This window comes from Apodemus sylvaticus, chromosome 13 (assembly GCF_947179515.1).
Source record: "Apodemus sylvaticus chromosome 13, mApoSyl1.1, whole genome shotgun sequence".
NCBI classification, from domain to species: Eukaryota; Metazoa; Chordata; class Mammalia; order Rodentia; family Muridae; genus Apodemus; species Apodemus sylvaticus.
In genome coordinates this window covers 21,140,246-21,165,926 of record NC_067484.1, presented here as the reverse complement: position 1 = coordinate 21,165,926, position 25,681 = coordinate 21,140,246, and the positions used below count along the sequence as shown (strand labels likewise).

Here is a 25,681-nt window from a genome sequence, read left to right as displayed (position 1 = left end):
CCTTGACATAGGGAGTTTTTTCTCTCACCTTGCCTCTTCCTTTGAGGTAAAGGGCCAGAAAGAGATTTATCATGGACCACAGGTAGGGTATCTTCCCGGGGCTCCCAGCCTCTAGCACCCCAAAGTCTTGCCCCAGGATTTGGGAAGAAGTAGAGGGGTGTGTCCTGTTTTCTGTGGCTCCCACTGGCAGAGTGAGAGTATAGTTTCCTTCCTCTTCCAGAACACTGGACAGCTTGGGGGGAGGGGCTTGTTGATGGGTCTGAACGGAAGCTTGAATGATGGCTAGCAGGTGCATACCTGATTGAAAAGGAGTCTTTGAAGTAGGCAGAATGAAGTGTGCAGAGGTAAGGCGTCAGGAATAATGGATGTGCATGAGTGTAAGTTTGCGTGTGTGAATGTATGTGTATATGTGTGTGTGTATGTGTGTATGTGTGTATATGTATGTGTGCATGCATGTATATGTGTATGCGTGCGCATGTGTGTATATGTATGTATGTATGTGTGTGTGCATGTGTGTATGTGTGTGTATGTGTGTGTATGTGTGTATATGTGTATATGTGTGTGTACATGTGGGTATATGTGTATGTGTGTATGTGTGTATATGTGTGTATGTGTGTGTGCATGTGTGTATATGTGTATATGTGTGTGCATGTGTGTATATGTGTATATGTGTGTATGCGCATGTGTGTGTATGTGTTTGTGTGTGCATGTGTGTGTGTATGCATGTGCATTTGTGTGTATGTGTGTATGTGCATGTATGTGAATGCAAGTATATATGCACGCTCATGTGTGTGTGTGTGTGTGTGTGTGTGCACTCAAGCCTTGAGACTGTGGTCATCACTGTCTTTGGAAACCCTACATGGCTTAACTACCAGGTACCGTGGAACCTAATAATAAAGAACAATCTGAGGCTAGGTAGAAGACAGTTCATGCCTGGACTTGTATGCCTGGGCCTAATTGTGATGGAGACCTCTGTTCTGCTTGCAGATCTCCTCTGAAGCAGCGGGGGCTCGAGTCTCCCCATTCGGCCAGCCAGGAGAGGAAGAGGATGGCACAGGGCTTACCCAGGGCTGAGCAGTGAGCCTCAGCCTTCTGAACCTGGAGCTCCGACCGGGAGGCTCTACCGCTGGAGTGACTCAGGAAGAATTGATGTTCTGGCCCCCAGCGACATGTACATGGTGTAATGACAGGTAATGAACCTGAGGCTCTGCTATCCTTTATCAGTGATATGGCAGGTAGGGGAATATATCAGCTTGTATTCGGCACACAATGTCAGCCCCAGGAAGATAACTGTGCAAACAAAGCCCACGAAGCCCGATAAGATGATAGATGGACACCTTAGAGTTATTTGTTTTTACCCATGTGCTTGTTGAAGCCGGGTACCGGAAGATTTAGCAGCAGCTGAGTTCACTTCCTATGCCTTGTGGGAAGCCTGGCGCCTGGGTTATGCATGCAGCATATCTTATTTGAGGGATTCAGAGTACAAATCAAGAAGTCACTATTGTCATGAACTCCTGCAGGAAGCAGGGGACTTATGTCAGCAGGAAATTGAGGTAATGAAGGGCAAAGGAGGTCTTATATACCCATGATGCGTAAGAGGTAGACCAGGGGCTTTGCACCTTGGGATCACCTCAGGTTTGGATCCATAACCTAGAGTTTTGGTGCTGTGGCGTTGCTCATGAAAAATAGAAAAGTGTACTGTGCCCACCCGTTCCTTCAAGAGTGCCTGGGCAAGTGTGTGTGTGTAGGGGGGGAGATTGAAACAGCTGGGAAGTCTTGTGTAGGGACGTAGAGGGGACATACAGGATCTAGCAGATTCTGGGGGTCTAGCAGTTTATCCTAGGATTTAGCCAAGGCAGGAAGCATTCCTAGGGCCAAGAAGGTATGGCCTCCTGAGACTAGAGAGACAGGGCCAACAGAGCTGGAAATGACCAGGATAGAACTGCTACTATTGGTTGTCTGGTCTGCACCACTAGGGACATGAGGGTGACACTCTGGCAGCCTCCCCCATGGGGAACAAAGAAGTCTGAGGCAGAATCAAAAATAGCTGGAAGTCTTGGGAAATGACCTGGGGCAGTGGGAGAGAGGCCAATGGCTAGCAGCAGGAGGCCCGGAGAGGGTGTGGCGAATTCCATCCAGCTCAGGCTAGGGTTGAGGTCTTGGTCAGAGCCAAGGGCTGGGGAGGAGCAGAGCATTAGGACTTCTGGGTGGCCTTGCTTTGAATCAGTCAGAAAGAGTAAGTGGAAGGATTTAGCAAGCTAAGCCCCTCTCTGGGAAGTGGGTAGGTTTCTGGCCTCAGAAGGTGCACACTACACTCTTACCTACTGGGGAGAGTGGGGAGGAGAAGAACTTGAGTTCTTGGGGCAGTGGGAGCTGGCTGTGCCTTGGGGCAGGGGAGGCAGCTGCTTGGGTTCTGGGTTAAGTGTGACTCCAAGCTAATAATGCTCAGCAGCATCGTGGTTTACATTCCCATCCTTGGTGGAGCCGCCAATCTACACAGCCCTGCCTGGGCTGGGGACTGGCCAGTGCTGACCCTGAGAAGGGTGTTTAGGGGGTTGGGGCTGAGTGGAACAGCAAAGGTTCTTCCCTGCAGGGATGGATTCTCTCAGGGTGTGTTTTCACTCATGGCCTCTTCGTGCTGATTAACTAATATTTACCAAGCACTTATATAAGTCCCCCTTCACTCCCTGAGACCAAACTACTGACCGAGACAGCTTAAGATAGGAAGGATTTATTTTGGCTTCTGGTTTGAGGGGTACAGTTTATCACGGCAGGACTGCATCACGGTATCAACAGCTGCTGTTATCCATGCCAACCAGTAAGGAGAGAGCATAAACTGGAACCAGAGCTAGGCTGTAAACTCCAAACCCTGTCACTATGGCCTTCCATCTATCTGCCAGTCAGCCTTGTATCACAAAGATTCTGTAGCCTCGCAATACCGCACCTCCAGCTGGGGACCAAGTCTTTGAAGGCTTGGGCCTGTGGAGGACATTGGGCATCCAACCTTAACACCTCTCCTGCTATGAGGATAGAGCTGGAGCTTCAGAGAACAAGGTAGGTTTCTATTCCTGTGATAAAGGCCCATGGCCAAAGCAGTGTGGGGAAGGAAAGGGTCATTGCTTCTTAGAGCTTATAGTCTGTCATCCAGGGAAGTCAGGGCAGGAACCCGGAGGCAGGAACCGACGACACAGAGGCCGTGGAAGAAAGCTGCTCACTGGCTTGGTCCTCTTGGGTTGCCCAGCCTGTTTTTCATATACCTTCCAGGATCACAGGCCCAGGGGTGGAATCACCCACATCCATCACTGCTTTTTTAGAAAATGCCCACAGGTTTGCCTACATGCCAACCTGGTGGAGGCATTTTCTCATTTGAGGTTCCCTCTTCCCAAATGATTCTAGCTGTATCTGGTTAACACAGTGGCCTCATGTGGGCCAGAGGAGACAGCACAGAACCAGGTCCAGGCCTTAGGCATCTCGAGATACTGTTCAAATGAGTGAAGCTATGTCTTTCTCAGATGGCTCAGAAGAACAAAATGAAACAGAGCACGCAACATATTAACTGAGCACCGTAATAAGTGATCAGTACATTGAAATTATTTCATTATTGGGCTCTCGAGGGTAAGAGTGGGGCTTGGAGAAGTTTGCTTTACCTGGGGCTTCTGGGAGTGGACACATTTACAGACCTGACCATCAGAGGTGCTCCAGCCATAGGCATGGGGGTCAGGGTAGGAACCTAGCCCTCAGAATTGCTAACCACATTTTGAGTGTTGGGACAGAAGCAGGACTCAAAGGAGGCAGTCAGAAATTTGGTGTAATGTTGAGCAGAGAGAACATTCTCTGCATTCTTGGAGAGTCTGCCTCTCTATGGCCCACGTAGGTTCTCTGTATAGGGGAAGCAGGTAACAGAAGCCCTGGTCAGTCTGGAGATTGGGACCAGCCACCAGGATAAGCCATGATAGTTGCTTTAAAGTTTTTAGTGGCCGTATTGGAAAAAAGGAAAAATTAGCTAGTGTAATTGATTTTAACAATGTGTTTCATTTAACTCAATATAGGCCACTATAACTTCAACACATAATCAATACACAATTACAAAGGAGATGTGTTATTCTTCTTCCTACAGAGCCTTTGACATACTGAATGTATCTTATACTTAATAGACCATCTCAGTTAGGACTGGCAACATTTCAAGAACTTGGTGGTCGTATGTATCTGGTGACAACTGGATTGCTCTAGAATCTAGAATCTCTTTCCAAGGAGCAACTGGAGGCCAGGAGGACCTAGAGCCAAACAAGAACAGAATTTATGTTGTATAACCTTCTTACAAAAAGTTTATAGTGTGTCCCTGGAGAAATTTGTAGGAGAGGTGGGCTCGCTGTGTAGCTGAAGCTGACCTTGAACTCCTAATCCTCTTGCTTCCAACTCCCAGGTTCTGCGCTATCATGCCTAGCCACAAGAGTCTCAAGTCACTGTTATCAAAGGTGACTTGCGTTCTCTGGAGTCAGCGTGGCTCCTGGATCCCCAGGTTGTCTGACTCAAGTCTCTGCCACTTGTGAGTTCAAGTCTGAACTTTAGGGAGTTTCTAAAATTCACTAAAGCATTCACTGAAAGTGGAATGAATAATTTCTATTATGCCAGGTAACCCTGAAGACGAAATAAAACGGTGAACGACTGCTGTGTGACACTTGGTGTCAAGAAATAAGATCTTTTTATTTTTTATAAATCAATTGGAAACAAATGTGAGTTCCTTTATGGGCCGAAGTTGGCAGACTTCCCAGCAGGCCTTTATGCAGTTCTGTCTCTGCCCTTCCTGTGCATGAGAACCCAGGGCTTTGCAACGGAGGAAAATGGGAGGGTGGCCAGCCCTCAGCTCAGCCCGTGGGGAAACGCCAGGCCCTCGTGGCTATCTGAAGCCAGTTTCCCCACTCTGCCCTCTCTTGGGCATCACAACTGCCAAAATGTACCCAATACAGTGAAGGCTGTCAGCCGGTCTGGGGTCCAAGTCACCCTATGATGTTGGGGTTCTACCCAGTGATCTGCCCATGAGAGTTGCTCTTCAGCCCTTGTCTTTCTGAAATCTGCCGCAGCCTTGGAAACAGGGACCCAGCCCTATGTAGCACACCCCTCCCTTCACAGCCATACAGATGCAGCTCCTTAGGATAAGAAAGCCCATATTTCATTGTCAAAAACCATGGCTGCTCTCTCTGGGAATGGGGGACAAGGTACACTTATTATTCTGTGACTATCCTCTGCAGTTGCCCCTGGCACCCAGCAATAGCAGAAAGCAGTAATTGCTGTGTTTTTATTAACACAGTGTCCTACATGTGTCGCTGGAACTCTACAAGGTCAAGTTCCCCTATGTTCAGGCTCCGTCCAAAGAATGCATTAAATAATTTTTGCCTTCTGGGTTTTTTGTTTTGTTTTGTTTTTTTCTGAGACTCACATGAGTGCTTGTGTGAGGGAGGCTTTTGTAGAAACAGCAGGTGTATATGAGACTCTGGGTTCCCCCAAGGGCTGCCTGGCCTCAGAGCCCAGCTGGAATTTCTGCCTTGATTCCATGCCCCTGGTTTCAAGAAGGTGTGTCCTCTCCCCCCTCATGATATCAGGCTGTGCTCCAGGTGGGGCCCTCTCAGTAGAGTGCTCCTCCTCCTCCACTCTTTCTCCTCTGGAGGAGGGAGGGTTCGTTTGGTGGTAGTGATGGCAAATGACCATGGCATCTTTATTTTGCCCCCCTGCCAGGTGGGCTATCTAGCCAGACTATTCTGGTTGTTCACAATATGTCCTTATACAAAGCAAGGCTGTGGATCTGAGGGAGCCCTGCAGGTCTTTCTGCCTCCCCAGTCTTGGCCTGGGGAGGACTGCCTGGTGTGGAGGAAGATCAGGAGATGCAGGTAGGCACAGTGGAAAGCAGATGGGCCATGCAGGATCGGGGGTGGAGGGACGTCTAAAGCAAATGGAATCTTCCCAGGCCCCTAGCCCTGAACAGCATTCTCCAGGTTAGAACTCTGGACCCTGTGCAGTGGAGTGAGGGGCCTCTGACGCTCACTGTGGTGGGCATTGTGCTATTTTAGAATAGAGGTCCTCCGCAGCATCCTAGCAGGTGACTGCTTCTTGTTTGATGGATCCTAAGCCATTGAGTTGTAATGAATCGTAAAAGACTCTAAAACCTGTGTCGTCGTGGTTTCCCGTCTATTTTAGAAGGTGGTAATGGCACACTTGGGTGGCAGTGTGTGAGGGAGGGTGTCACAAAATCTAGCATATGTAGACAAGAGTGTTACTCCAGCTCGTCTCAGTTTGCCGGGTGGTCCTGCACAGATCTCTGAGCTTTTCCTCTGCAACCTCCCTCCCTGTGAATGGCTGTGAGGAAGTACAGGGCAGTGGTTTCAGCTCTGGGTCAGGCCACACTTCCATCTTGAAAGAACGAAGCTGGACGGTGGGTGGGTGGGTCTCGCGGCCCAGGGTTGGTGAGAACTGGGACACCTCCCTTTCCATGCTGGGTCTCTAGGGGCTTGCTCTCTGTGCAGCTTCCTGGGGGCCCACAGGGATAAGCTTAGCCACAGAGCACCTCAAATTTTAGAACACGGAGAGGCAGAAAGCCACATTGCCCTTGACTGACAACCTTCATACATGTACTTAACGATTTTAATTTTTCATGATTCTTCTGATAAAAATAGTGCCCAACTAAAAACAAAAACATTTGTATTTTCCATCTCCTTAATTAGTTTCTAATTTGGGGGTTCTTATTAGCTTAAAATCATCTCACTGAAATGGCCCTCGGATGAGGAAAAAGCATGCGATGCACAATCAATTCCAGCGAGATCTTCCTATTTAATTATGCTGATTGGCGCACTAGAGACCCCCCCACGCTATGAGCCTCTCAGAATGAGCTTGATTTGTGCGATCTGGTTTTTAAAAATTTGGGGATGCATATTTATTATGTTCAGCCCAGTGTTGTTCTCCTTGAGGTTCTGACTTATCGCCTGAGAAGTGGGAAGAAGATCCCAGGGGCTTTTAGCTTGGACTACCTCCCGTGGGCTCCTTGGGAGGGCCCAGCCTGCAGGGAACACAAGGTCTTCCTTGTGTCTGCTGGTCAAGAGGCAGGCTAGGGAAGAGTGGGTTGATGGGATTGTGGGGCTGGGTGATAAGAGGAAGGCTCCCATGAGATCATTAAAAAGGGCTAATTCTGTGTCAGAGGTGTTTCCAGAATAAAATTCTAGACTGTGCTCTTCTCCAAAGACACTGGGGAAACTAACTGATCAAAGAGAGTTGTCTCTCATCCTCCAAACCTGTGGGTCAGTGTCAGCTTTTAGCCAGATACAAGGAGAGACTGCCCAGGAAAGGAAGAATCAGAGATTTCTCACCAGGGTTCAGAGCTCTTCTGTGCACCAATAGCTATTGGTGCCTTTTTGGGCCTCAGTCTTCCCATCCATGAAATGAGCTTCTGCCTATACCCACAAAAATGTCATGGCTTTGTACAGTAAAAACCCAAGATCAAAGGTTAAGTTTTGCGTCTATTTGGTGCTGATCTCTGAGACTTCAATCTGTACGTATTTGCTTGCAGGCTTGTAGCGCCTGTCTCTGTCTCTCTGAATACCATCCAACACTGTACCATTCAACACTGTGTGTAAGGCCCTACATACAGGGTGCCTTCCAATGCTACCCAGAGAATGTTAGCCAGTAGGTGCTACATACTGCTGTATGGAAGCGGTAAGATAAAGGGAACTCATGATGGAGTTGGGACTGTGATAGGACTCAGCAGAGGACCTGAAACAGCTGTTCTGATCTGGAAAAATGAATGGTGCAGATTGAGAGCAAGTTGGTATTGCTCTTAGCTAAGGTGGTCTGTGATGGGTGGACTGGGAGCCACACATTGTTTCTGATAATGATCTCACAGTTGCAGTACCACCCCACACTCCTGGAACTGCCCCCTCCCATCCTACAGCCCAGTTTATAAACTTTGTGTACATTCCTGACCATAGGACTAGGCACATAAGCCCTTCCTGTGCAGAGCAGGATTGATGGTCTTCTCCTGGCCCTTTCAGCGTCTCTCATCTTTTTTCTTTTACTCCATCTCTACCAGTTTCCCAAGAGGGTCTAGGGTTAAGCATCCATCCACACATCCTCATTTCTGTCCCCTCTTTAAGCCATGGATCAGAGCAATGCAGTGTGACCTGTACACCGCCATCATCACACCATCCCTTGAGTGTGAGCAGGCCTCTCAAAAGACAAAATTACTAGGGAAGGGGTAGCATTGGCTTAAGGTGAGGCACCCAGGAAGTGAACTTGGTGCCCTGGGTGCAGCGAACTACTTGGTGCACTGACTCTCCTGGCTCATGGGACCACTAGCACTGGCCATTTCCAAGCCCATCCTGTCCTTTTATTTGTCCAGTAAAAATGAAAGCACAGACTGGAGAGAGCCATTCCAGGGTGGACATGCAGCAAGATCTATCTATCCAGTACCCTGACTTGTGCCTGGGTTTACAGATCTGTTGGACTTGTGCCCTGCCCTTGGTGGTCATGGATGGACATAGCTTAGCTCATGGGGACTGTTGTAAGTATTAGTGTTAGGGCTGTTAGCTTGTGCTGTCAGTATTGATGTTCTGATGTCAGTACTGAGACGTTCACAGCATCTGACCCAAAGTTAGACCCATTTGTGAACCTGCCTGAAACCAGAGAGCATATATCTTCTACAGTGTGATATAGGGGACCGTGTCTCCCGCCTGGCATTGCGGTGGTGACAAAGCTCTTGGCTTCGAGGCCTTAACAAGGTTCAATTCTTATTTCTTTCATCTTGGCCACCAAGAGACATAAGCCACCCTCAGTCAGCCTCAGTTTCCCTCCCTGGGAACTGGAAGGAGCTGACACACCCTTTAACTGCGAAGAGATGGTTTAATGGGCAGTGCATACTCGGGCTCTTCAAAGTGTAAGGAATTGGTCCAACAGTAAACAAAACAAACAAACAAAAACAAAAACAAAACAAGCAAGCAAAGACAAAAGTCTCAGAGCAGCAAAAATGCGTCTGCCTCCATCGAGGACAGGTGGAAGAGACATTAGCAACCCCATCCCATCCTCCATGAGACACGAGAGAGCTAGAGCCCTGTTCTGCTTTTCCCGCTGCCGAGCAAGTTGTGTAACCAACTCAAAAGCCAACAGGAAGTGGAGTGAACCCTTCCCATGTTGATAAGGCTTGATTGACAAGTTAACAATCTTTGTTTATTGATTCATGCACAGCCTTCCCTTTCAGCGGCCTTCGGGGAGACAGACTTCTTATTCCATTAGAGGGATGCTCACTCCTTGGGGAAGCGTGCCTGGAGTCAGTGGTCTTCCTACCCCTTGGGTAAGGTCATGTGGCTGTGGGAGCTGACAGCTGCCGTCCTCTCACCCACTCACTGCCAGAAGATTTGTGACTCAGCACTCACACCGGCCTGTGATTTATAGTTAACGGTTCATTTTTAAATGAACACGTGTCTGGAGTCTTCCATCAGTCAATGGCTGACGTTTAGGAATGAAGTGGTAGTATTAATTTGGCAGTTGTGAGTGAACTCCCCCGAGTGTCAAATCTACCTCTTTTCCTCTTCTCTGTCTGTTCTTCCTCCATCCCTCTCTCTCTGTCCCTCACTGTGCTGACACAACTTGACACAAAGCCAGAGTCATTTAGGAAGAGGGGACCTCAATTGAAAAAAATGCCCTCACCAAGCAGCACGCCTCCATTTTCTTCTGCTTTAGTTTCTACCTCCAGGTTCCTGCCCTGGCCTCCCTTCACTCAAGACTATAACTATAAGCTGAAATAAATCCTTTTCTCTCCAAGTTACTTTTGGTTACAGTGTTTTATCACAGCAATAGAACCCCTAACTAAGACACTCCCTCTCTCTCTGTTCCCTTGCGTACTCTTTCCCCAACATTTTTATATTTCTCCTTTTATGGACTTAGAAAAGAAACACAACATCATGATCCCATTTGAAGGCTCCAGAGAGTAAGGGTGCAAACACAGGGCCGACATTCTGGAGAGTCCTTAGCCCCACCCACTGTAGGAGCTAAGGAAGAAAGTCCCAGGTTCCCACTGGGCTTCAGGTCTCACACAGGGGTTGAGAGAGGGGTTTTCCTTGAGCCTTTGCCTGAAGGTCAACTCAACAGTGTGCAGATAGCCTGCTGTCAGTCAGGAAGATCTTTGCTCCAGTTACAAAAGTAACTTGCATACACAGAAGAAATTAAAACCACACAGTGATGGTCAATGGAGTGAAGGAATTGGGTCCTTCCACAATCAACAAAGATGATTTGGGTTACTATTTGATTTATGTCCCTGTAATTTTTTTGCATTGTGGGTCTAGAAAATACTTTTGTATTAAGCATATGAGTTCTACCTATATATATATCATATTTTATAGCTTATGTTTTTGCTTAATATTTATTTTTAAACTGCTCACATACCTTACTCTAATTCTTTATAATAAGGCTTTCTATAATGTGGATATAATTTATTAATAGGGTAGAGTTAATTTAGTTCCTTGGTAAACATCTGGATGATACATTAGGTTCTAAGATTTACTGTTTGGCTCCTCTCCTGGAGAGTCCTTAGCCCTGCCAGGGGATCAGAGAAGAGGCTGAAGGGAGCAGGGGGATACCTCTGTTCTTAGGGAAAAGCTCCACTCTCTCATTTCTCCAGATCCTTCTCTGGCAAATACAACGCCAAGCATGTATGGGTACTTGGTGCCATGTGACAGCCAGATAGAGACTGGGAGCACGGGGAGCAGGCCCTGGGCAGGAAGAAGCAGTGGGCGGAGTGTAGTGGGCACGGGGCTCTAAGAGTGTAAGCACATCATAGGGCTGCCGGGAGCTGGGTGAGCCAGATGTGATCATGAGCAAAGGCGGGCACAACCCTGTAGAGAACCGCAGCCCTGGCACTGCCTGGGACCCAGGCTAGTAAGCCTTCCTGGTCCTTCTAGAGTAGGGCAGGGAGACCAGGTGAGCATGGCTAGGCTGAGCACATGACAGCACCCCCAATTCCCCGTGATCACTATCGTCTTTCTGCACCAAAATAAGGGTGAGTTATAGTCATAAATTTTTCCAAGCTACTTTAATAAGGGTTCAACCTCCCTTCTAGCCCACCACCCACTAGAGGTAGTAGAGAAGGAAAGTTATTAGGACATGGGGAAGTAGACCTGTTTAGAAATAGTTCTTTGGGAGCGAGTCCAGTCTTCGTTGTCAGGATATCAGCAGTTCAGTCCAGTAGCAAACACCAAATACAAGCCAGCAGCTGCAGTGCAGTCCACCAGACACAAATAGTCAAACACCACACATGAACCAGCAAGGGCAATCCAATCCAGAAGAAACCACAAGGCTAGCTAACCGGCCTGAGGCCATGGAATCAGCAAATGCTGCAGGAACCTCAGGAGAAGTTCTGGTAAGTTTTTTTTTTTTTTAAGGTGTCATCACAAGTGGTGTGCACCTTGCTTAGCAACACAATGTAAGGCAAACAAATACATACCTGCTGTTAGTGAAGAATATCGAGGCAGAGCAAAGCAAACCAATGCTCTCACTTCCACTGTCTATGGGGTCATATTTATATTCCTTCTGAACACCATACATCCTTTCACATGTCTGCTATAGCAAACATCCTTTCACCCGAGTCTGCTCCAGGAAAACATTCTTGCCCGTGTCTGCTTTAGCAAGACATCCTTTCACCTGTATGCCCAGCAAAACATTTGGCATAAGTGACTTTCCAAGGAAATCAGAGGTTTCCACTCAAGTGAGTTCCTTGGCAGGACACTGTTAGCCTCTATCCTCCCGAGAAGGCAGATGGGAGCAAGTCTTGGCTTTCCACCTGCAGTCATTTTGCATCTCCTCTTGTGTCTGACTGAATTAGAGGTATGGTTCAAAACCAAAATGCTGGCCCAGGCATGGCAGGGCTGTGTGTGATCTCAGCACTGGAAAGGAGGAAGCTGGAAGGTGGTGAGTTTGACCCTAGCCTGGGTCACACAGTTAAGATCATGTTTTAAATAGACACCACACATCAAAAAACTGTGTGCCCAAAGGTATACCGGCATTTTCTTACTTCAGTTTCATATCCCCTCATCCCTGTCCCTGCGGCCGCTGTAGGTCACCATTGGTGCTGCATTGTGGGCTATCCCTATAGTTCTTTGTGCTGTTAGAATGCAGAAATCTGAACGCATATGCCTAGGTCTCATTATTCATATAGAGCATAGGCTACTGAGTACTCCGTAGAGTATCTTATTTTTTATTTCCTTAACTATATGTCCTGGGAATCTTGCCACATTAGTACACAGTACTTTTAGGCTTTCTGTGTAGTAAGTATTCTACCACAGTATGCATGTACCAAGTCTGTTGGTTAAGTCTAGTATTCTTTTCTTCTTGCTACTAAAAAATTATTTATTTGATCTTACATTCATCTGAACTATTTTGTTTGTGTACATTTAATTACAAAGTAGATGAAGCCCTTGCTGAGTAGAGTATACATTATCTATAAACAAGTTAAGTGAACAATTTAAGTCTGATGTCACCGTCTCCACCTGGGCTCTGCCTGTGGGTGTTGGCACCTGGGTGTCAGAGTGCTTTCTGCTGAAACCGAGTCTGTGTGTGCACTCCCCTCATGTGTGATCACAGCCATTTGTGCAGACTGTGAAGTCCTTTCCTCACCAGTGCACGAGAAAGGGATATTTCACACACGCTTCACATTAGCTCTGTGATTTAGCTTCTGTATGAATAAGAATCAATGCAGGAGCCAGCTGCTGCCGGATCCCAGTTAGAGCACATACAGGCATTCACAGCCCCACCTTTGACTGTGATCTTGTCAGGTGCCATGGGATAATTGTGATAACAACTTATATTTTTCTTGTGTGGGCTGTGGACCCTGTGCCTTTGCCTTGATGGGACTTTTCCTGTCCAGGGAGTGTCTGAGTCTATCGGTGGCCTCTAAAGTGAGTTTCCTCCTGGTCAGTTAGTAGATCATCAGTCAGCCAACAGAGCTGCCTTCCTGCAGCCCCAGTGTAATACTGCACAGCAACCTGTAAGCTCTCTGAGTTTATTGGGAGCTCAGGAAAGTCATGATTGGGGACTCAACACAGTCAGTCATGAGTCTGAGATGCTCTCTCTCTCTCTCTCTCTCTCTCTCTCTCTCTCTCTCTCTCTCTCTCTCTCTCTCTCTCTCGGTTTTTCACAGGATTTCTCTGTATAGCCCTGGCTGTCCTGGAACTCACTCTGTAGATCAGGCTGACCTCAAACTCAGAAATCTGCATGTTTCTGCTTCCCAAGTGCTAGGATTAAAGGTGTGCGCCACCACTGCCTGGCCTGAGATGGACTCTTGCAGCCAACAGTGAGGCCACTCCAGCTTCAGCCCACCCCACTACTCAAAAATGCTTCTGGAGCATGCACTACTTTTTTGGTCCTCATGCCTTCATGACATTTATAATGCCACCATTGTCCCCAGTCACCCAGCAGGCCCGCTCATCAATGTTGAAGAATGAGGGCCCCTGCTACCTTTAGACAGAGGAGGGATGTCCCCAGCACCCACAAACTCCTGCTTGCTTGTCAGCCCCCCTTAAGTCCTCTTCTTTGTGGCTTCTAGAACAGCGCTGCCTCCCTGCCTAGGGATGTGGGTACGCTGCTCTTTCCAGGCAGTGACTGTGCTGCTTCTCTAGGTTAACCCTGGTTCACCAATAGAGAACATCCCAGCTTTTGCTTCCCTAGATCTTTGGGTTCATGTTAGGTGTTAGTGAGTGTATTTCAGCATGATCACATGACTTAGGCCATTTGGACTTCTGTAACAAGATGCTGAAATAGTAGGTTTTTGTTGTATTCTTCCAGTATTTATGTGTGTGTGTGTGTTAAAACACAGAGACTTGAATGTGTGTGTTTCCAGTTTCTATCATATATAACATAACATACTACTACTATTGAGCCAGGCCTGTGGCTCACACCTGTAATCTTAGCACTTGAGAGGCAGAGGCAATGATTGCTGCAAGGGCCAGGTCAGCCTTGTTTACATAATGAGTTCCATATCGGCCGGGGTTACACACAGGGAAACCAGACTCAAAAAAACAAAACAAATAAGAAGTCCAAAGCCTGCTGTAGACTCCACACTGCAGCTCACTTTATCTCCTTGCTGTGGATCCTGGGAATCTTATCACAGTAGAGCATGCCCCTGCCTCACAACCCACACAGATTCTGCTTCATTTGAAGGGCAAGAAGGCCAAAGTCAAGCAGCCCGTGGATTAGAGGGCCATCTCCTCTCCCAGCAGCCCCTCTGGCTGCATCTCCACATAGTTTCCCCAGGCAGCTCACTGGAGGCCCACGCACGAGGGCTCTGTCCTTATGACATAGCCTCCAGCACCAAATACCTCACCTTCTAATACAGTCACTCAGGGGTTATAATTTTAAGTTAAGAATTTTGAGGGGACACAGATATAAAGACCATGACATCCTACCTTTTAATAAATACCTCAAAGGCTGTTTTTTACTAGAATGCAAACTTCCCTTAGTAGAATGCAAACTCCTTTGACAGCTGAACCCCAGGATCCCATACAGAGCCTGAACATGACAGGAGCTAACTCACTGCATGAAGCAAGTGCGGGCAAGCTGTGTCCTGAGGAACAGGGAATACTGCACCGCCAGTGGATGTCCCCTTCGCAGTGGCAAAGCCACAGGACAGCAGGGAGTTTCAGAGGTGGCATCTGACATTTAGGGGGAGACAATAAACCTGTCAGTCCATGGGCTCCGGAGCCAGCTTGCCTCTTTCTGCTAAGCACTCCTGAATGATCTGCCTACCTCCTTCAAGCCTGCTTCTCCATCTGTGAAACAGGATTGAGTCCTCCCTTCTATAGAGAAGCACTGTGAGAATCAAAGAAGTAAATTCAGGCAAAGAGCCAAGCACCGTGCCAGCTCTGAGAGCCAGTTATGTCTGAGGAGCCCAGAGAGGGTGGTCTTCCTGACACAGCTATATAGAAGCTGGTCGTCCATTCCTGACACCCACTGAGCTCTCAGAAGGGACACAGCCCTTGCTCTCCAGCCAATTCCAGTCAGCCTAGTTGCTCAGCCAAAGTCAAGTGGCCACCTTCCTCCAGGGAACATTTGATATCTGCAGACATTTTCCCAGCGTCAGGGATCCAGGAAAGGGATGGTTTTAGCATGGAGTTGGGTGTGGCAGAGTATCCTTATTTGCACGAGATACCCTCTCCCTCACAATGACACCCAAGTGTCACTGACTGCCAGTGTTTGAAGTTAACATCCTTGCTGAGGGCTTAGAGGGGACCCATGATAAATGAAGGACCCTAGAAACAAACCCCAGGGAAGACAGGAGGGTCTTGGGTAACAGACACTAGGGAGGATGTTCTCTCCTGTTTACAGTTTAGAGAGTGAGAAATGGAAAAGTGGGGGTGTAGACATGACTGAGAGGGGCAAGGAGATACCCCAGTAGGGGCAGTCTGAGGAGATGGGAGTGTTCTGGGCAACAGGAAGCATTCCTTTGATTGGCATCTTTGACCCCAGTGTGCCCCCACCCTTGGTCCAGGGGGCCTTTAAAGATGGAGGCCAGCTGCAGAGGCAGAGGTGCTGCTCCTCACAAGGCCAGATCCAAGGGGGTGTATCCGCCCAGCTGCAGCGGATCTTCCAGCCATAGATGCCCTTGGGAGGTGTGAGGACGCTGGGTAGGTGTAAATCACACTCCATCCAGCTTCTGCACCCCCAGCCCTATACCATTTTCACCTAGAAAAAGTCTAATAAAAATGCATTCCAAGTCATAGTCCTAAAGGAGCAAGAGAGGGGAGGGGCAGGGCCCAGGAGCCAGCCCAGAGTAGCACTGAGTACAAGAAGCTGGCCTATTCTGATTTTGGAAGAAGCTCTGAGGGAGGCCTCTGGAAGCAGTGAGTAGTAAGTATCTAAACGTGTCTATAAGCCTATAGCATGTCCTTGCAGGAAGTCTCCAGATGCTAGCCTGTGGCACAGGTTAGCTGGTAAATACCCTGCCGGCACATTGTACCTGTGGTTAGCTCAGCTGGCATTAATAGATCCCGCAGACAGGTTGCACTCAGAGCTTTGCTACGGAGAGCGAGCAGCTAGAGAGAGGCTGTGTGAGAGATGTGTGCGCTGCAAGTGGTCGGATAGGACACTCAGAGCTGTGGCCCTCGCGCCTGCCTGCACAGTCACTTGGGGGTCTTTAAACAAACTCCAGAGCCAGCCTGGTCTACAGTCGTCCAGAAGTCCCGGGGAGAGCAGGCAGCAGGGTCTCTTCAGGTCTATGGGGGTTGTCAATGAGAGGCGTGGAAGCTTGATTGACAGTGTCCCTGGACTCGAGCGCAGTGGGCACGTGGGAGCTGTAATGAAGGTCCCAGGGAACAGCTGGAGCTTGGGAAGGAAAGCCAGGCTCAGGGACAGACTCTCACCCCCTGGCTGCACAGGTGGGAAACATGTCTGGCCAGACTAGCCACAGGTACACACCAGATATGGTGCACTCAGATGTGGTGGCCCCTGAAATTAGGGTCTAGTACAGTGCCAGTTACGAGCATGCTTTCTACAGTTGGCAGAGGGTCTTTCTGGGTGGCATGGGACAGGGAAGGATGCAGGAGGTGCCCGCTGGGGTTGATGGGAGGTTTCCTACTGTGGCTATTCGGATGGGCTTTACTTTGGGGGCGGGGCTCAGGAGGGCAGCAGTGTATTATAATGGTTCCCAGAGCTTAGCCATTTGCCTCCCGGCTGTCACCTCCCTGGCTGTCACCTCTCAGCAGGGTTATTTCAGCCTCTAGGTTGGCACCCCTTGGTTCCAGGTTTCCTTTCTCAAGGTAGTAACCAGCTGTACCTATGAGGATATCCAGTGGCCTGCCACTTTGTCATTCCGAACAGAAGCCAGATGACCTGCCCCTATTTCATCTCCTCTCCTGACCCAGCTGCCCCCTCCCTCAGTGGAGTCCATGCACCTCCCGGGCACAGGCTGTCCCTGGTCTCCAGCTCCTGTCCCCGGGGCATCTGCCATGGGCAGTCTTCCTCCATTTGTGTGTTTGCCAGCAGTCTGGGTAAGCCCTCCTTTCCCTACCTCATGTCTTGGCTTGATTGTCATGTTCCTGGTGACGCCTTCCCTGGCCATTTTCTCCTGTCTTTAAAGTTGTTTTTGTTTCTCTAAATAACATTGAATACGGACAGGTTTTTGCCTTTCTTTGCCAGCATGTGCACCCCAGGAAGGAGGGGTTGTGTGTGTGTTTGAGTGGCGTGTGTGTGTGTGTGTGTGTGTGTGTGTGTGTGTGTGTGTGGTGGCGGGGAGGTATTAATTAGTGTTCACAATGTGTATATGTGTAGGGGTTTTATGAGCGTCCACAGAGCATGTGTGTATGACTCTGTGTGTGTGTGTGTGTGTGTGTGTGTGTGTTTATAAGTGTCCACAGTGGAAGCATGGAGGTCTGAGGACAACCTTGCACTGGTGGGCTGGGGATCAGAGATTACCCAGCAGCCTGAGCCCTTGGGCCTGGTTGCCAGGAGAGGAACCAGGCAAGGACTGTGTGTGTCCTTGGCTCATGGGAAGAAAGCTCTGCTTAGAGAGTTTATCTCCCTCCACATCAGGGCACAGGGACTACAGGACGTCAGCAGACCTGCACACCTAAGGTTGCTGATCCTGAACAAGGGTTGAATCTTCTGGGGAGCAGCTATTGGCTGTCCTTTCCTGGCCCTGCAGCACCCCTTCAGGGGTGAGGCTTTAAAAAAAAAGAGACAAATAGAAATAATGCAGAGCTAGAGAGCTGGGAAGGAGGAGACGTCCGTGCAGCAGGGTCAAGGTCAGGAGAATAATGGAGCCTTGGTGCTAGGCTTGCCTGTGCCAGGCTGGTGCAGAGGGAGGGTGAGCTTCCTGTTCCAGTCTGAGGCCTGGACTGCCACACCCACATCTGTCCGAGCTTGGAGCAGAGAGGTCCAAAGAGCTTCTCTAGAGTTGGCTGTCTGAAGACCAAGTGGGTGAGCAGGCCTCCCACACAAATGAGTTGTCTGTGGAGCTGGGCAGGGCTGGGTACTCGCAGGCCAGGGAGGGGCTCCAGATCAGTCTGGTAGGAGGGGCGGAGGAAGGAAAGCCTGCTATCAACAGGGGGTAGCAGAGAACAGAAGATAAGTAGTCACAGTTGGCCGGAAGCCCACCTTCTTCCTTCAGTTTCTCCTAAATGCCTGTGGGCCTGGAAGTCTTCTAGCTGAGGATGTACATTATTCATTCATTCATTCATTCATTCATTCATTCATGTGTGTGTGTGTGTGTGTGTGTGTGTGTGTGTGGTGCATTGCTGAAGGGGCTGGAGGTCTTTGCTATTGTTTGTGCACTGAACTGTGATCCCTTAAGGCAAATGATGAGAAGGGAGGCCAGGAGCTCTGGGATACGGGAAAGAACTGCTAGACATAGAGTAAGTGTGTCAACCCAGGCTCTATATTAGACATGCCTTGGTGGCCTTTATAATGTCCTAGTGTTCCTACCTAGGTCAGTGGATCAGAATGACAAAGGATTACTTATCTATAAAATGGTGATGCTGTGGCTTGTGCTAACATTGTGAAACCCCCGGGTTCTCTGAGGTGTGTGCATAGAGCATCCTGCATCACAAGTGCTCTCGGGCAAGCTCTGTACCTGGCAACTGTGTCAGGATACCCATGGGTCCTGGATCAAAAAACTAGACACTGTCCCGTACCAGACTGAGGTATAGAAAGAGCTGGGCAGAAGATGACAGTCTTCATCACTCAAGACCTTAGTGTCAGTGTGACATCTAGCTGGTAACAATGGCTTTAGCCAAACTCTCTAGAAAGGCAGCATCTGTAGAATGTCTCCTGTGGACTAAACACGTTCACATTTATTTTACCCCAAGTGTCACAGCAACCAGATGTAATAGGTAGACTTATCCATGTTTTTATGGAGGGGGGGAACCAAGGCTCAGTGAGGGCAGCCATCTTGCTTAAGGTCACACAGGAGGATCCAATCTACTAATATTTAAAAAACTCTTCATACTTATTTCCTACGGAAGAGTCCTGGGGTCACTCTTCCTGAGGTCCCATTTGAAGGGAAAGGAACTGCTATTCAAAATTCTACCTCCACGTCTGTTCATGTGTGTGTTTATGTGTGAATGTAAGCACAAGACATGGTGCTTTCTCTTAAGCCATTTTTTTCCTGTCTTTCTTTAAACAAGGTCTCATACACCCCAGGCTTGATATCACTGTGTAGCTGATGATGACCTTGCATTTGAATTTCTGATCCTTCAGCCTCTACCCGTCTCTCTACCTCCACCCCCATTCCTGTTGCAGGAAATAATAAGAAAAATAGAACCATCACATTCCAGGCTTGTGCTGGCAACTCTCTGGCCTAGTGGCCTGGCTTGCCATGCACTGGCAGGCAATGGCTGACCTGTTTTTATCTTGTGGAGACTCTGACTCAGTGTTTCAAGATCTTTCCACCCAGCTCCTAAGTTCCCACTGGCGGGTCGCTACCATGTCAGTACCATGCTTCAAATCCCCCATAGCCTTTGTGGTACACATCTGGCAAACCCACACTTTGCAGCAGATGAGCCTTCGCATGAAGGAAAACACCACACAAACTTAGTTCAGAAACGAAGGTAACTCGATCACTGGGTGCAACAACTAAAATTCTAACCTGTGAGCCTTATTAAATCTAAATCTTCTGGTGGCAAATCCTGATGGATCCACCATTGAAACCAGGAGACACTTGCAATTACATCTTGTCCTCATGCTGTCCCCATCCAAAAGACCTAACTCTCTCCTGCTTCCTCTCTTCCCCTCTCCAACCCAGAAGTCCCGCCTACTCGCTCAGTGATTGGCTCCTTTATTCATCAGGGGATTGTTTCACAAGAAGTCACCTGTGTATGACACTTCTTGTCCACAGCCCCTCCCAGGAGAGCATAATTAGCATCAAAATACAAACAGTATCAGGCCCATCCACAATACATCCCCAGAGCTGTTACTACTCTAGTAATAGTGTGGGCTACTATACACAAGTTACTCAGTGCTGGGAAGGGGAACTAGAACTTTGTGCATGCTATGCAAACAAGCACTCTACCAACATAGCCTCTGTTTGTTTTCTGTGAAGATTTTTAGTAACATTCTTTTAGAAATACTTCTACACCATCTGGAAGAGAGGGGAAGAGTGAGTGGGGGAGGGTTGTGCAGAGGCCCAGAAGGCAGTGTGTGCTCCTGGGAAGGAAGGGAGTTGTCTGGGTGGGAGAGTAGGGAGCCTTGGCTAGGGTGAATCTGGCCCATCTGACCAACTCTATGCAAGCAGTTCAGGGATGTGAGAACAGGATGTTCCTTTCAGGGAGGCTAGCCTGTGACCTCTAGTGACAGTGGACCCCAAAGTCCACCCTTCATGCATGGGGCTGGTTCTAGGTCAGTATAACTCTTTCTGATTTGAGTTCCACTGTGGGCCTAGACGTGAAGTTAGGTCAGACCTTTTGGTCCATCTAGTCTGCACAGCTGGGAGGATAGGCTCTAACTGCAGTCCTCCCGCCCTGGAGAGACCATAGAGCGAATAGTCCTGCTGGTGATGGGTTTGGGGGCAATCCCCTTTCTCCCCATTCTGCCCTAAATAGGAAGTAGTTCTACTGTTTCCCAATAGTAGGCAGCAGGAAACTGTTAACTCCCAGGGTAGAGCATCAGATCAGCAAACTTCACATTTGAACAGGATGGAGGGAAGGAGAAGAAAGTGGGGTGACATGAGTATCACCCCATGGTGACACCTTCACTCCACTAAGAAGTGCTGTCCATGGGCCCTCTGGGGTCACAGAGGACTTTGGTCATTGGCCCCGTGTCCTGTTGTGGGTTTGAATTCTCTAAAATCCCTAGGTCCAGCTACTCTAATTCAGCATCCCATACTAGTCTACCCAAATGTGGCCAGCAGCCAGGGCTTCCCTCCACGTCACAGGCTCTAGTCAGAGGTGTCCCACTCAACTGCTCTCTGAAATCACACACGTTGTGTCCCGCTTCAATTGGAACTCTCCCAGACAGATCCAGGTTGGCTTTGACCAATAAGAAAACAGGAGAGAATTACTATGTCCAGGGTCACTGCTCCCTCCATCAGGGACTCCTTTCATCCCAAGGGGCTGTGTGGACTGGTGAGAAGGGAGAGTCAAGGGGAACCAAGCCTATTAACAACAGCTCACTCTCCCCTGCTGGCCCTATACAATGCTGGCTGCCTTCCTGTGGGGTTCTTGGAAAATGGCTCATTAAATGTGAAAGCCAAGGCCAGGGCAGGCACCTCAGGTGGTCTTCTGCAAGTGCCCTGTTCCTAGCTGTCAGTGTCTCTAGGAGATGGGGCAGCTTGGTAGGGAGCACCTGTTGGCTCTCCCTTCTCTCATTTCCAAGGAAGCTCAGCTGGGGATGCCTTCCAGAAAGGGTTTCCTGGGAGGGCTGGGACTTTGACCTGATGGAAAACCCTGGACTCCTGTGCCAGCCTGCCTCCTGTTTCCTGCCCTAGTCTGGCAGCTGTTGGCACACCTGGCTGTGATTTGCAGCCACCCCACCTTCTTGTCATCCTGGGGCTCCCTGTGACTTTGTTCCTTCACTGGTGCTCACAGGCAGAGCTCCAGATGAAACAGGATCTCCAGTTACGCTTGAATTCCAGGTGAGCCACACAGAAGAGAGGGTGTGCTCATAGTAGTGTACTTAAAGGACAGATGTATACTAAGAATCAGATTGTCTTTCAGCAGACATTCAAATCTTTGCTCGTTAAACCTATCATCCTAATCCACAGAGAAATCTCTCTGTGACAGAGTTGAGCCCCAGAGAGGTGATATCTGGGTTCCGTGGCTTCTAGTCCCTGCAAGGCCAGCTCTACTTGACTATATCCCGGGGAATATCATTAGGAACATTTTGAATGCAGGTTCTGGTGCAGGCGGTGAGGATAGGCAAGTCACATGCTCTAGACAGAGGTGTTCCCACTCAACCAGTCTCTGACTGCTTTCTGACAAGCACAGCATCTGTGCTGCTGCTGGCTCAAAGAAACAGGGCAATAAGCCGGGGACTCACAGGCAATGGGGGAGCAGGTTAAAAGCCCTGCCTGCAGTCTCTGCCTCACTTCCATTGGATTAATTTGTTGGCTACCTTTAGATGTTCCAGTTAGTTCCCCACAGACCGAAGAATCATTGCCCTGGGCACTTGCAGCGTCTACTCCTCTCTGTTCTTGCTGGCCTAATGCCCCTGGGTTTTGCCAGGAACTGGGCAGATCCCCTCTCTAACTCCATGAGTGGTAGGCTTGTGACTGCTCCCCGCTGGGATGGGTCTGGGAAGCGGGCAGCTTCCTTCTGAGTAAGTCATTATGGACTCTGACCTTCAGGTCCACTCTTAGAAGGGGAATGACAACTTTAACAAACAGGAGGAGAGACATGGTGCGAGGTGCTCTTTGGGGGCTATGCAGAGCCCTAGATAGACGCCTCAGATGAGGACAATGAAGAAAGCTCATGCAACAGTATCTCTGTGGTGAAGACTCAGACAGATGGGGTAACACATAGCCCTGACATCATGGACGGACTTGTCTTACTCTTAAAGCCCTAAAACCTAACCCAACACCAGCATTCTTCCCAATATATAATAGGTACTTAAAACACCACTGCTCCGGAGGTGGCTAAGTGCCCCCCACCGCCAGGGGTGTGGCCATGAGACATACTTAGTGACTCTAGTGTTCTGTGTGCTACATCCCAGGCCCTCTGTCACCTCTGGTGTCCTGAATCACTTGGTTTGTACCTGAGTGCAGGGAATTGAGGCCACTTGCCAGAATGCAGGCAAGTCAGGGCTGGGACCTAGGTGGTCTGACTACGGCAACTATGTTGCTAATGTTGCTCTGTGCTTTCTTAAAGAAAAGAGCTGTCAGAGTACCAAACCATGATATAGAAGGCTGTCACTTAGTTACAGCATGCAGGAGTAGCCTGGCTTACAGCTGTGAGGTGGCAGTGGTGGGGTGAGCCCAGTGCTGCGAAGGTGGGTGAACAGATGGGCAAGTTGCCTGGGCAGCCTGGGGCACCAAGGTACATAAGCGAGGAGCTCACTCTTCCTCTTGAACAGGAGACGTTGCATGTGTCTGTAAGGGTAAGAGGAGGCCTTCCTCCCTGCTAAGGAGCCAGGCCTTACTTTAAGAAGGAAATGCACACACCAATGTCCTTGAGAGATGCAGAGAATGGCCCAGGGTATGGCAAAGGAGGGGGAGACATATTGAAAGTTGAGAAAGCAAACCCAACAGCTGTGTATCTCAGCAGCGTCAGGTGTCTAACTGGAAAGTCATCTGGGCCCAGGTGCAGATTTTCTATTTATCTTTATCATGGAAATGAAGGAGAATCTGAATAAGCTCAAATTCATAATGGGGCAGGGGTAAGGACAGGGCTGAGGTGGTTAGCTTTAAATGCCACAACCTAGAATCACCCAGGGAGAGGTTCTGTTTCAGTTCAGCATTGTCTGTATCATTGTCTTGAACATGCCTGTGGGGGACTGTTTGATTGTTAATTGATGTAGGAAAACCCAGCCCATTGTGTATGATGTCATTTCACAGGCTGCTCCCAGAACTGTAGAGGAGCAAAGAGATCAGCCAAGGTAGCAGGCAGCACAGATGCACCAGTCTCTCCGTCCTTTGCTGTAGGAGTGATGCAAGGAGATTCTCGACTTCCTGTTTTGACCTCCTGGGAATGATGAGCACAGCTTAGAATCATAAGCTGAGATCAGGGCAACAGGAAGGAAACTAGAACAGGCCCCTAACATTACTGCCTTCAGCCACACTTGCCTTTAAGACTCCTCCCATTCCCCCACCCCCTACTGTTGAGCCAATGAGATGCTCAGCAGGTAAAGGCGTGGCTGCCTAGGCTGAAGACCTGAATTTGATTTCTGAAGAAGGAAAGAACTGATTCTTTCAAGTTATCCTCTAACCTCCTTCATGTGGACAAACACACACACACACACACACACACACACACACACACACACACACACACACACACACGCATGCACGCGTGCGCACATGCTACACACATAAACAAATAAATAAAATGTAATACAAAGACAAGGTTCCCAAAGAGGCCACACTTACAGGCAGACATGGCTCATTCTGAGGACCGCCTCACTCACTGGGATGGGATGGAGAGCTGAATTCCTTGGATGCTGTCCCACCTCATAGAACCTCAGTTTCCACCCATTGTTGGAGACTCCTGAGCTTTGCATGATGCTGACAGCATACTTAATGTCTGTCTGGTAGGTGCAAGTAGTAACCTTACCTCCTGAGTTGGGCACAGATAAAACTAATTCCAGACACATCCAGATGTCCCATCAGAGGCGAATCTGATTGAGAGCTGTTGTATTAGACCCGGGCTTCCTCTTAGGCAGAAAAAACTACATTTCATTCATTCCTATTTTCCTTTACTCACTTGCCAGTTACTTACCTTATAAAGGTCTGGTACAGAACACAGGTCCTGGGAGATTTGGTGTGAGTAAGGGAGTTACCTGCTCCCAGTACTTCCCATACAGGCAAAGAGGCCTGAGGAGACAAGAGGGTGAACATCCATCGCTTTTTTGGGAATGGTCCTGTCCGGATGCAGAATGTGCCTCAGAAATTCTCTGCTTGTACCCGAAATCCCTCTGGCGAGTAAGAGGCATGTGGGCTAGTCATGGCTTTCAGGGTACTGGTCTATGTGTGCCAGAATCTCTAACTCCTGTTGCTTACAGGTGAACCTGAGAGCAAATGGCTGTGCACGATACAGTTCCCTGCCACAGAAGGGTGAAATGTGCAAAAGTTTGCTGCACAGAGGAGCGGCTGCATTGTGTTGACATTGGTGGTGCGGGGCCCTCCTGATGTGTCTCCTGTGAAGGCTGAAGTAGGTGACCTCATATCATAGAAGTTGTCACCACAGCCTGAGTTGCCCAGAACCTGGGACAACAAAGATCTCACTGTTTAGAGGAAGAAAAGTCTTAAAGGGAAATTCAGGAGTTTCCTGCCTCCAAGGATGGCCAGGACGGCCATACCTTTCTGGGCATTCTGAATTGAGATCACACACTGTTCTTTAGAGAAAACAAAATAACAGAAAGGAAGTCTTCCCCACCCTTACCGCCCTCCGCTCTGGGGGAGAGGGAATAGCTGTGTGTCCTGGCCACAGCAGTGTTCTTCAGAAGCAAGGCCACCGCTCTTCTTTCAGCCTTGATCTACTTCCTGCTGATTTGGGTTTGGAAATCCTGCTCTGCCTGAGCAGTCTGGAGAAGTGTGAAGCATACTTTTCTTTTGCTCAAGAAAGCTCCTGAAATTGGCAGTAGTCACAACAGCAGAGCTAGAAACAAGACAACGATGGTAAAAACCGAAGGAAGGCCCAGATCCTGATGACCATGTCTGTCCCATTGCACAGGTGAGGGCTGGCATTGCCCAGTGGTACTTTCCGCTGGAGCCAGGCTGCAGGATGCGACTCTGAGAGGAAATGAGGATGACAAACATAATGAGGTAATTTTTGAGAGACTCACACTTCCCCAACACTTTCAGTAGTAAGATAGTTTTTTTTTTTTGTTTTGTTTTGTTTTTGTTTTTTTTTTTTTGGATAACTATAGAAATGTAAGATTTTGGAAATTTGATAAACTGATCTGGTCCAATAGAGTCCCAAGCCTAATAATTCCCTCTGCTTGGTACTGTAAGTCACAGGACCCTGTGAAGAGTAGCTGTTCTTTAGGAAGCAGCTCCTGTCACATGTCT

At 48.7% G+C, this 25,681-nt stretch overlaps 1 protein-coding gene across 1 annotated transcript in view; it reads left to right on the top strand.

The window, feature by feature from the left end:
- Zbtb7c (zinc finger and BTB domain containing 7C) overlaps positions 1 to 25,681 on the top strand; it is a 332,122-nt gene that overhangs the window by 83,117 nt on the left and 223,324 nt on the right. The window contains exon 2 of the mRNA XM_052155626.1: positions 988 to 1,190. The gene's annotated coding sequence lies outside the window, so the exon portion shown is untranslated. The remainder of the gene's footprint in view (positions 1 to 987; positions 1,191 to 25,681) is intronic.